This window comes from Aptenodytes patagonicus, chromosome 7 (genome assembly GCF_965638725.1).
Source record: "Aptenodytes patagonicus chromosome 7, bAptPat1.pri.cur, whole genome shotgun sequence".
NCBI classification, from domain to species: domain Eukaryota; kingdom Metazoa; phylum Chordata; class Aves; order Sphenisciformes; family Spheniscidae; genus Aptenodytes; species Aptenodytes patagonicus.
In genome coordinates this window covers 65,391,938-65,403,967 of record NC_134955.1, presented here as the reverse complement: position 1 = coordinate 65,403,967, position 12,030 = coordinate 65,391,938, and the positions used below count along the sequence as shown (strand labels likewise).

Genomic DNA, 12,030 nt, shown 5'->3' with positions numbered 1-12,030 from the left:
TGTACCTTGCATATTACTCAATTATTCGGTCTCAGGGACTCCGGGAGTAGTCAACTAATCGCCTTCAAGCAAACCTACTGAAGCAGCACTTCTGTGTGCCTCCTTCCTCTGACAGAGGCATTACAGTATCAACTTAACAGAAGACCTAACCATCTAGCGAGCTTTACACCCACTCCTCTGTTTCCTGTCATTTTCAGAGGATGTTACAGCTTGTTTCATTTTCATATCAATGCTAGCATTATCTCTTTTGTCAGAAGGGAGTGAAGAACCCAGCTCAGGCATTCCTTTGGCAGCAGAGGCCCTTCAGTTTGAGAGTCCAATTTGGTATTACTTCTTGCCATTTCTCTGAGCTGCTCCTACCTTTGCCTGTTCATGGAGTTTCTCGCAATCATGACTGTAATACTCCTTTTGGAAGCTTGCCTCTTTGTCTTGCTTCTCTCAGTCTGCAGCTGAAGACCTTCTCCAAAACAGCCCCCAGCTTCTCCAAATGCCATCTATTTTTACCTAGGCGCTGCGGTCTCATTCCGGATGCTGCTAATTGGCCCCTTAGTCACAACTGGAAAAGTATCCTAGTTGAGTAACTCTTTCTGAGCTGCTGCATTGAGGAACCTCTATGCCTCATACGTGCATTAATTCAAATGAGGAAGCTTCCAGTAAATTTGTTCCCATGCAAGATGAAGCCCAGAGTTTAATACCAATTAACCAGATTTTAGCCTCTAAGATTCTATAGCAACTTCATTCACACACATTTTTTGAAGTAATGACTTTCCTGCATGAGAGTTTTATGCATTTAAAGTTCTAAATCCTGTAAGGAAGCACCACATAAAACAGGAGATAACCGTAGCACTGGAGATCAACTGTACTCTACCTATTCACCAGTCTTTCTCCCACACACACATTACCTAGACCAATCTGTAAACTTGCAAGGATCTACTTAAAAAAAAAAAAGACAGAAAACCCATGTAAAGTTAGATTTTTAAAGAGTGAAACAAGCAATGACAATACACACACATAAGCAACCCATTCTGAACCAGGTGTTCTTCCACACAGACTTCTTTCTTACATACATGACATAAAACAGCTGGCTTCACAGCTACAGAACTGTGTTTCAGACAACTCAGGGAGCCCTGCTTGCTTCTTAATCGCTTTGCTAAGGAAAAGTTAAGTTGAAGCATCTTGGAATTTCCTCCCAACTATTCTGCTTCTGCATAGTTATCAACCAAACTGGTACAAACAGGGAAAACAGATCATGAGACAGACTAGTTAGGCAGCTTTTACTAGGAAAACACTGGGAAAAGTAAATAACTAAATGATCTAAATTCATTCTGAATTACTTTACAGTCATTGTAATACTTTATTATTCCACTAGAAAGGCAAATTTAAATGCTGAGTATTTAAAAGCCATTACTTCAGAAATATAGAATGTAAATGAGAAAAATTACCATTTTATTAAGAGAACTTGACTCATTTTTACTAATGAAGACCGCAATCTTTTAATACTAATATAATAAATCCCTTCTAGAAATTCTGAGGTTACCACAGAAAAACACAGCATGCATTTTTGACAACATGAATGCAACTCTCAGATGTCCTGAACATCATCTGTAAAAACTAAAAGCAGAGCTTTTCAACAGATTAGTAATCCTGGATTCAGTTAAATACTGGCAGGATTAATACTATTTCCTAGGACGAAAAAAAGATCCTGTTCCACCCCATAAAGACTGCATAGGCTGCCAAGAGTAAAGGGAAGGGCCTTCAGCTGTGTATAATTAAGAAACAGCCATTTAAAAAAATGTGATGTTTTGGAGAACACAGCATCCGGTAAAACGGTGGAGCACTTTTTCCATGTGGACCCAAGAGAACTTGAAATCATTTATTCTGCAAATGAGAAACTGAATGCTTCTATGATGGTTTGTTTTGCTGAGAAAGGAACAACTTTTCACTTGAAATGAAGGCAAAAAAAATCTGCTTTAAATGTGATTCTGCCAAAAAGAATGAACACATACAGCAGACTGCAAAATCCTTGCCCTGCAAACCACCAGCACCATTAGCCCTGCACATCCCTACTTCCCACTCTCACATTTGTTTTGTTTGGTTTGGTTAGGGTTATTCTTGTTTTTAAAGAAACAGTTCTGTATGCCTGCGTACAGCTTTGGTCCAGACTGAGGACTCAAGTAATACAGCAAGAACTCAAGTTAATTATATTACAGAAAAGTCATGCACATCTATTTGGGTTCAGATGTATGGTGCCTCAAAACCAACGAGGAATCCTTGCTTCCCATTAAAGCACCGTGAGGGACATTCAGTGCCTGAAAGGAGTGAGGAGCAAGCAGAGGGAGAGCAAGCCTCTGTAGGACAAGCAGAGCCCATCACAGGAGCACCAGGCAACCTGGGCCCTAGAACCCAGCTCAAGAGCATCCCTCTCACTCTTTCTCCAACTCCCAAGCCTCATGCTTGTTGATCCAAAATGTTGGAAAAATGTAGGGGAGTTTCTAGCTGTGGACACAACTGTGACAGGACAGGACATGGTTATTCCCAGTTACACACTCACATTCTCCATAGGATGTTCAGGCACAGCCAAAGTAGTTTCTGTGCAGACCAAGGCCGGATGGTTGTTGATCATTTTAAAGGAGGCTCCTCTCCTCCGACCTCTTGATGCAGATGTGGCAGGCAGGTGAGTCAGCCTCAGAGCTACGATATCTGTGACAAGCCTAGAGACTCAAGGGATCTCTGGTGGTACTCAGCTCCAATCAGTCCAATTGCCCTGGGCTGGGCTCAGCCGCAGGAGAGGACACCACTGACTTTCCATGGCATGCATCCACCCAGCACACTTCCCTCCCGGCTTGGACTCGCAGGTCCCTACTGCCCATGGGGCTTTTCTGCCATTTCAGTGTCATCTCCTGCACTCAAGCAGGCCTACCAGAGATGGATGAGCTCTCCTGAGTTGTTTGTCCTCACTCAGATAAGGTGCAGAGAGCAGCCCAGTTTGTCCTCTCTCACTGCACACAGCCTTGCCTGGACACGCAGGTTTCCTTGGCCTAATGCGAATGATCCCAATCGATCAGGATACAGTAAGGCAGAGGAAGTGAAAAAAGGCTGCTTGTGCAATGAAGAGGAAAATGGCAGGTTCTTCTGCTTTGGGTACTACTCTTCCCACTACAAGATAATCCTTCCTTGAGGCATTGGCACCACCTTAGGGCACTCATGGTGCAACTATTTACTCCCGGCCCTCCCTTCAATAGCTCAGATCACCTGAAAAAAAATCAAATTACTCCAAAATTCAACCAGCTTGTAGACAGATGCAAGTTTATGCATCAGTATTTTTGATTAAAGTACTTCTAAGGCAAACAAAATTGTATTATTGTACAATAATGCACTTCACCTATTCAGGAATAGAATTTTATTATAATTTCTCCACATTCTCACTATCTCCAAGTAACAGCATACTAAGTAATACTTGAATTTTCTTCTTTTTCTAATGTTACAAAGTGCTCAGATTTAAAAAAGTTGAGGGAAAAGTGGTTTAGATATTAGAGCAAGCTCAGATACCACAAACAGTTTGCCTGCAGTAGCACTTCCCTCCTCTCTCACTTGCAGAATAAATTAGCTCAAGCAGAGCTCTCTCCGTTCCTCTGTACTCGACCCAGTTCTGGTATCAGGGAGCTCTAATTCCCCTCCACTGCACTGCACCTGATACAGCCCAGCTCCTCTCATACAAACAGGTCTGGCGAGCTCCTCTCTGCTTCCTGATTCTGTGACTGAGCAACAACTTCCCTTGGTTTTCCCCCTTCCCTGAACGTCCTACCTTTTCTTGTCACTACTTAGCAAGCTGCCATCAACCCTTTACTTTTGGGTAGGTCTAAGATAACAATCATGGGCCATTTTACGTTTCTGGGCTTCCTGCACTTAAAAAAAAAAAGGTTTTTTTCTTAATATAAGTAATTAACTCATTGAAATCTGTAGGAAGAAGAATTTTAGAACTATTTGAAAATGTTTAGGTAAAAAAAAAAAAAAAACACTGATGACCAGAAGAAATGTCAATAATAATTTCAATAAATCAATTTCAATAATAATTGAAACTCCTACTGTTTTCTGAATGTCCAAAGCGTAGAATACACAGGCTAACAGGAGGTGTACAAAATTCCCGCTGGACTCATATTTTGAAATTAAGTTTCTTTTTTAATATGCCTAATAAGCAATGCTGGTGTCCTTTCTTAAACCAAACAGAAACACAGTATTTTTTTCCTATGGAAATATTTAAGAACATATGACTGGTACAAAAGTGTCTGGATTTATAACTTTCACATAAAAACTTGGAAAATTGGAATTCTAACTTGTTTTTAAAAGTCAATTTTACCTTTATTCTGCACATAATTCTCTACCTCCAACTGGAGGACAACCAACTCAGGCCCCGGCACGTTCACTGACAACTTCAAAACTTGTCTTAACTTCAGCAAAAAGATGTGCAAAAAATGAAATATACTGCAATCTCTCTTCTGAATTAAAATACAAACACAGTCCCTCTTAACATCCTTCAACACAGAGATCAGCCCTTGCCTTGTTAACGTTACCACATAACACACTAGCCAGAGTAACACAGACATTAACACACATCTCCCTTTACATGCCTACCTTTCAAACAGTGAACCCGATTCAGCAATCGTTAATCAGGCAAAGTGCTAATATAATCAAATCAGACTTGTTTCTGAATAACACGAAAACCGGTCTTAATTCTGAAACGCAGGAAAAAAACTGTTACAACGTGGAGACTGATCCTACGCTTCCTCAGGTTTTAGGGCTCTCAAGGCTAGAAGAATTCTGAATATAGGATCAGGTTGTAAGCTGATCTAATTTCCACTCACTGTCTCATAAAGCTCATCATACATCTGTAAATACAAGCCAAATAAAAGTATCATTTAAAAAAATAGGGATCAGCTTTCCTCCGAGTCCACTGCTTTGCTACAGCACGCATAGACAGAATATTTTTAAATTATACCTGTCAATGAAAGCTTACAGCTGCTAAAGAAAGCCGTCTCAAGTTATAAACCAAACCAAAAATCATCCTACTCAAAACTTAGAATCGAAAACATAAAAAATTAGAAAAAGCAAAACAACAAAAAAGGCACCAAAAACCCACCAACACCTTATCCCTTGATTACGCATGAAAATTTCACAATGAGTAGTCACTCAAAATAGTATCTCAGGAAATCCATCTTTTAAGTACGTAAGAAACGATAATAAAAAAATAAAAATTTCTTATTTTTTCAGACCTCTCCAACTTGAAGAGCCTTACCTTCATTACATCCACAAGATGAACATTGCTTCTTTCCATCAATGTAGCACTCTAAAGAACATCCCTCCTTTTACCGTGAGCGCTTACCGAAGGTATGTTTAAAAGTCCAACACTAGCCTGTAGTCTAATTCACTTGCCTAACAAGTGAATTATAGTCATAACTGGATGGTGATTAACACTAAACAACCCAACACTCACACAAACAGCACAGCAAATCATTCTTTTCAAACTGCCAACCGTTGAGGTCAAAACATTCATGCTTTTAAGTCAAATTACAATCAACTTCCTCCCCACCCATTCTATTATTTGTTATTCATGCATTGACAAGAGCATGGAAATGACTTCACAAAAAATCATGGGTAACTTTGAAGAACCTACACTACTTAAAGATGTGCATAAAGATACATTTAAAAACCGAGAGAAAGGGCTTCTTGAGTTTAAAAAGGAAAAAAAAAAAAAACCAAACAACCAAACACCACCCCCAAACTTGTTTTCCCCTTTCATTTGTTTTAGATACTTCCTTTTATCCTCTCATCATTTTATCTGTTACAGTGCCCCCCAACTACAACCCCCTTCAGTATCGAGCCAAGCAATTGCTTTCTACTCCAAAATAAAAAAAAAAAAAGTTATTCAGCAATGCTTTGAATCACAAGCGATTCACAAAGTTCAGTGCTAGCCTCTAAGAAAATGTTAGGTTTAGATTTTAAAATTGTAGTTGTTAACAAAAAATTAAGGAAAACAAAAAAAATACTGGCTTTCTATTTTATTTGCATTCAGAGCCATGCAATAGCCCCTCTTTATCTTTCTAATCTATGTTAATGTCCAGGAAACTGCTTATAAATCAAGTATTTTCTAACAAAATCTTAGCAACCCCCTTGAAATAGCAACAGCATACAAAAGACAACATTACTAAAGACTTGTAAGAGATTAAGTTTTTCATGGCAGAAACTTCAAGTAATACTGCTGACACATGTTTCTGAACCCGAGAGCACTCTCGGTTTCTGCTTACCCACCCTGGATCTTTAAAGCAGCCGTGACGTAGGAGCGACAGCCATCGTCCGGCGCGGAAGGCAGCTCCCCGGCTGTTTACTGTCTCTAACGTCACTCCAGTTTTCGTGGGTAAACACACGCTGGCTAGTCCTTTCATTATCTGCATAATCCCAGCCTCTTTGATTACTGGACTGTAATACCAGTGCCCGAGTGAGCTTTCATTCCTGAATTATGGCCACACAGAACACGGCCGGGGGAGTGCCAAACAAGATGATTAAGCAGCAAAATATGACAAGGCATGATTTATATTATTAATACTCCCATCTATCATTAGCCACAGAAACGAGGGGTTTGTGCCGCCAATAGCAACTACGCATAAAACAAGCTCCTCCACTTTGCCACGCTTTCAAAATAAGAGCAACTATTTATTTTGAGTAATTTTATTCTTTGGTTGCTTTGACACTGAACTGTATTTCAACATCTTACAAATTACTTCCTTTTTCAAACTCTACCTTGAAACAACGTTGGAGGAAACTCTTCTTTTAAAAAGGCAGGCTCGAATTACAATCCTTTATTTTCAGAGAACGAGAACCTAATCATTTTTCAACAAGACACGCTGAACAGCTTTCATTTCAGCAATTCACTGCCTGTATTTAAGTAGATATCAAATCTCCACAAATTGTGGATTCATCAGCACATTGTGCGTCATTTCTCCAAATTCATTTAAAAAAAAAAAAAAATCAAAAAGCGAGTTTTAAGGAGTTTGTATAAAACAGCCATGAAACCTTCTTTTTTTCTTTTTTTTTTCTTTTTTTTTTCCTAAACCACATCATCAACATCTCTCAGGTTTCACACATTTCTGTAAGGGCAGCCGTTCCATTCTACCTTCAATGATCTGCTTGACTATTTTTAAGACATTTGTTTGGAAATGGGAAGGCAAATGCCTAAGAAGGGCAAAAGTTAGCTAAGGACATGTAACACGTCACAAGAAATTACTGCACGTTACACCAGAAAATTAGTGGAAAAAACATACCGAAAGTCCACACAGATGAACTTTTTGGCTCTGTAAAATATCACTTCACACTACTGGGAGAAGTTGTTCAATATTCCCTAAGATTTTGACCCAAGGAAGGGAATACCAAGCAAACATACAAGGCATTTAACACTGAACTGTTTTCAGTTGACAATGAGGATCACAAATGCACGTGGTACCAGCGTTCTCCCCAGCAGTAAAGAAAGAGCAGAGAAAGGGCATGCAAAGACAGTTGCGCTCAGGGCAGGCAGAAGGAAGTGAGAAAATAGAAGAGCTTAAGCTGGATCGCAGTTTAAAATTATTTTAAATCTATAGCCCTACTTTAACCTGGTGAGGCTTACTAAAATGTGCTAATGAGAAGAAACAGATCTGGTGAAGCAACAAAATGGATTTCAGTAGAAAAAAAATTTAAAAACACAGAACACTACTCTTCGGAAGAAAAATTAACTGTGCATAATGAAATAATGAATTATTATAATGAATTAAAAAAACAGAATAATTAATTTAAAAGTTTTATTACTTAAAAAAAAAAAATCTGATTGAGAAGGAAGGGGCTTCGCGCTCAAGATGAACCAATGAAGCGACACTGCTCCAGTCTGGATCATACCTGAATTTCACTAGGCTGCATCATTACCTTCAATCAAGACTCTTAAAAATGTTTGTGACAGTCTGATTTTTGAAAAGAAAGACAAAATTAATTCAAATCAGATTTGTTTCTATTAAAATGGGATTAGAGAGGTCTTTCAGTTAGTTAGCTGTAATAAAAGCAGCGAATCTTAAAGAGTTTGTATATCATATTTTTAGCTCGTTTTTCTCAAACCAAACAAGAATAACATTTTTAAAGACTGTCATTTTTACGCTGTATTACTCACAAGATATTAATTTAACAGAACACCGAGAAATAAAAAGATTCAGATTAAAATCATCCACTAATTTTCAATGCCCAATTTGAGACATCCTGATTTTTCTGAATGTTTACTTAGCGCTGTGTAGTATTCAGGACTAGTTCCCACCAAGTTCACTTGTATTTTGAGTCATCATCTATTCTGTAAATCACGACCCAGTGTCTCAGGCTGGGCAGCAAAAAGAGCAAGCGGTTCTGAAGTACTAGCACAGCATCACTCAAGATACGCAGAGCAGAGGAAACAACAAAGTCTAATTCCTCCAAGGAAATATCCAACTAGTCTAACTCATGAAAGCCTCGCTTTTCTTCCCAAATCCTTTACTGCCTTTCCTTCAAAGCTTCTGAAATGGCTGGGGTGTTATGGCTGCAGACTTCGAAAAATGCGAGCTGGAAGGGGCTACCAGAGCAGATGGTCTAACCTAAATGAAACAGTCCCTAAGATTTCCTAATGAAGCAAACCTCTGTGAATTAAGGCCGGTAACTTGTGTTCAACTAAAATACAACTTTTCTAAAAGTCGTGACTCTTGATTTGGAAGCACACAAACAGAGAATCTAACATCAATTTAAATAGTTCCTGCCAGCACATATTTTTCCTCATTATTAAAAACGCATGCCTAATTTTTGGCTTTAGCCGACAGCATTAGTTCTTCTTGTATTTGACCAGTATTTTCTCCCCATAAGACACTATGACCATATCTGCTCTCAAGCTTTTTGATAAACTATTCAGATTTTTTTTTTTTTAAATTGTATTGCATAAGGCATTTTCTCTGGGTCTTCGATCATTTAATGGGTCTACATCTCTCTCATTCTCCTACAGCTTCTTCAAGTATGCCAAGTCCCAGACCCCATGATGCATCCTAGTATTGATCTTACCAGTGCCACAACGAGAAGTAACACTGATGCCTCTGTCACACCTAAGAGGAAACAAATCATCCTCATTTGCTCTGTGAGGATGACACATGCACACTCTCGTTAATAACAGATGCTAAAATACCTGATCATTCTTAATTATGATAACCCCATCTAGCTGTTACACACAAAATAATCTTCCGCCACCTCAGAACTCTGCCAAATTTGGGCTGGTATTCATGGACAAAGCAAAAGGCCGATCCAGGGCACAAAAACCACCCCTGACAAACAGCAAGGGACCACTAGAGAAGTTCTAAAGCAACCATTTCACGTGGGCAAAGTGCACTCTTTCAGAAATAAATTTTTAGAAATTCTACAAGAAAAATTGAAAGTTTATGAAACTGTGTGTACAGAAATTTTAGCCATGTTACTGTACAGTGTAGTAACAAACAAAATAGCAAGCAAATGACAAAGAACGTATTTATGAAAACTGAAAACCCCTTTCTATCAGAAGCAGAACTAGTAGCCGAGAGAGATCAACACAGACTCTGTCAAAAAGCTCTTGCTATTTCTTTGCCCCACTTTAAAAGAGAAAAGTATTTTTTCTTGCAGATAATTTTGCAGAAATCTCCTAGGTTTTAGTTATATTTGCCTACAATGAAATGATCATTCCTGGAATAATTAGGCCATAGAAAACTGCATTTTCCATTTGGATTCAACCAAGAGATTCTTGTTCATTTGAATATTATTTTGTGGCTCTATTTGAAGTAGTATGGGTGGGACATGCCAAAAAGATGGGGCGTTTTGCCCAGTTTCTACAGCACCTGCTAGAAGCTTTAGGCATGCAAAATTAAACCTGTTCCAAAGGTACAAAACATTAATCACCTCTTTTGACCTTTTTCCAGGTTAGGTATCAAGTGTGTTCTACTGGAAACACTTATACCCACACGTGTGCAAATCTTGGCTTCTGAAGCATAAATATCTCCGTCGATGTTAACTATTTAATGACCCAGCACAGAGATCCTGTAATCAACTCTCCTCATGGAACAGGTCATAAAGGGAACCGCACTTAGAAATGAATTAGAAGTTCATACTCCCTGCTTAAATTAACTAACCTGGTCCTGAGCAATGGCTTCCTTAGGCCTTTTCTCTATGTTTAGTCACGCAGCACAACAGCTTCACACAACTTTTTTATCTCCCCTCTCCACCCACCAGAAGGAAAAACAAGCCAAAAATGCTGGGGTAGCTCATTTCATGCGTCCCATACAGCATCTCACAGGTCAGAAATGATATGGCTAAAGAGTGTTTACACTCCAGCTCGGCAACAAGGCGAGAAACCAGGGCAGCTCCCAGGACTATCCAACCTGCAGAGGAGGCCAGTGCAGGGATGAGGAAGGTACAGATGAAGCAAGCTTCCCCTCTTGGGCTGTACACACAGCTCTGGATGCACCCGGTAGGAATTCAGGCCCAGTCCCACCAACCTCCCTTCTGGCCTCCTTACGGTGCTCTCAAAGGCTGCAGCGCAAAACAAACCCTTTAGGTAAATTTTCACAGTGTTACAGCTTAGAAAAACATTAATAGCAGCAGATACACTGGGCTTTCTGAAAACTTCAGAAAACAACACTCCACAGCTTTCAGCTTAACTTACATAATGAGAAACAGTATTACTCCCTTTGAAAATGAAAGCCAAAACGTTGCATAAACTGACATAATTTACCAAAAAGTTCAAAGACAGGTGGGAAGAGAAAGAAGGGCTTGGGTTGGATTTTTTTTCCCCTCACATCAACACTAGCAAAATATTTGTAGCTGAACTCTTTTTTTTTTTTTTATTCAACACAAGCAGCAAATTACATCCAGACAGTAAATACATTTCTAAACCAAAACTCTTCTGTCATATCTTTCCCAGCAGTTCTTCCAGTCATTAAATGTTTTTTAGGCAAACCTACTAAACAACTGCTTAATATTTTCAAGTAGTTTTGGTCCAGGTAGCATCTGCCAACCTCCTAGCTACATTTAGTATCCTCCCACAGTTGAAGCCTAACAGACTTCTCTATTGAGACTTAAATCAGCAGCCTCTTTGTCTCCATGCAACTGCTCTTTTACTGAAAATGGTATGGCAGCACAGAAAGCACAATATGAATTTAAGCAGGGAAGCTGGTAGAAAACTTCTCATTGTCTAAAAGGAAAAAAATGCAAATTCCCACTTATTTCCTCACTGGAAAAAATAAAATTAAGTTCTATCAGCAGTGGCTGTCAGTTCTGCAGGCCCTCCCTCCTTGCAGCCACATGGATGCTATCGCAATGGCATATGCGGGTGCAGTAATAGACACTTTTGTGTTCAGATTTGCTTGCTGCCCTGTTAGCCAGTTCCCATGCCTTCCAGGGAATGGATTAGATGGAATCATTTTTAAGGGCAAGTAACAAACAAGGACCATGCTGCTTTACATGGTATCTTTTTTTTTCTATAAAGGAAATCTCTACTCATGTAAATAAGCTTCCCTGCAATTTACATCTCCTCGAAGGATTCTCAGAACTTTTACAAATGTGGAACACTGAAATTCCACACTAACTTTCTCCTTCTGTTTAGTATTGTAAGAATGTGGGGGTTTCAGTGTTATGCATGTTCCTAGCCATTTGTAAGAACAACAAACATTAGGACTGATGTGCCAGGTTTACTTAACATTGCTGATCTTCACCTTCTTCTAAAATACGAAACCAGGAATATTTATGTTTAACACCAACTACTTTAAAAAAAAAAAAAAAAAAGTAGAAGTACTGGTGGTGTTTGAACCCAGGCCTGCTATGTAGTGTGGCTTCATTAACAAAACCTGTGCTGTGCAAGTTTGCCATTTAACATGATCACTATCCCCACCCCACCCCCAAAGACCTTGTAAAATCAGATTATTTGTCACTAGGCAAAATGAGAAATCCATCATCCCCTGACAAATGGTACCTAATACC

General features: G+C 39.2%; 1 protein-coding gene across 4 annotated transcripts in view; it reads right to left on the bottom strand.

Moving 5' to 3' along the window:
* PPP2R5E (protein phosphatase 2 regulatory subunit B'epsilon) overlaps positions 1-12,030 on the bottom strand; it is a 76,240-nt gene that overhangs the window by 47,886 nt on the left and 16,324 nt on the right. The window contains exon 1 of one of the 4 annotated variants that reach the window (XM_076345631.1): positions 6,307-6,323. The exons of the other annotated variants lie outside the window; for them this stretch is intronic. The gene's annotated coding sequence lies outside the window, so the exon portion shown is untranslated. Of the gene's footprint in view, positions 1-6,306; positions 6,324-12,030 lie in introns of those variants that run through there. 4 annotated transcript variants of the gene reach the window in all.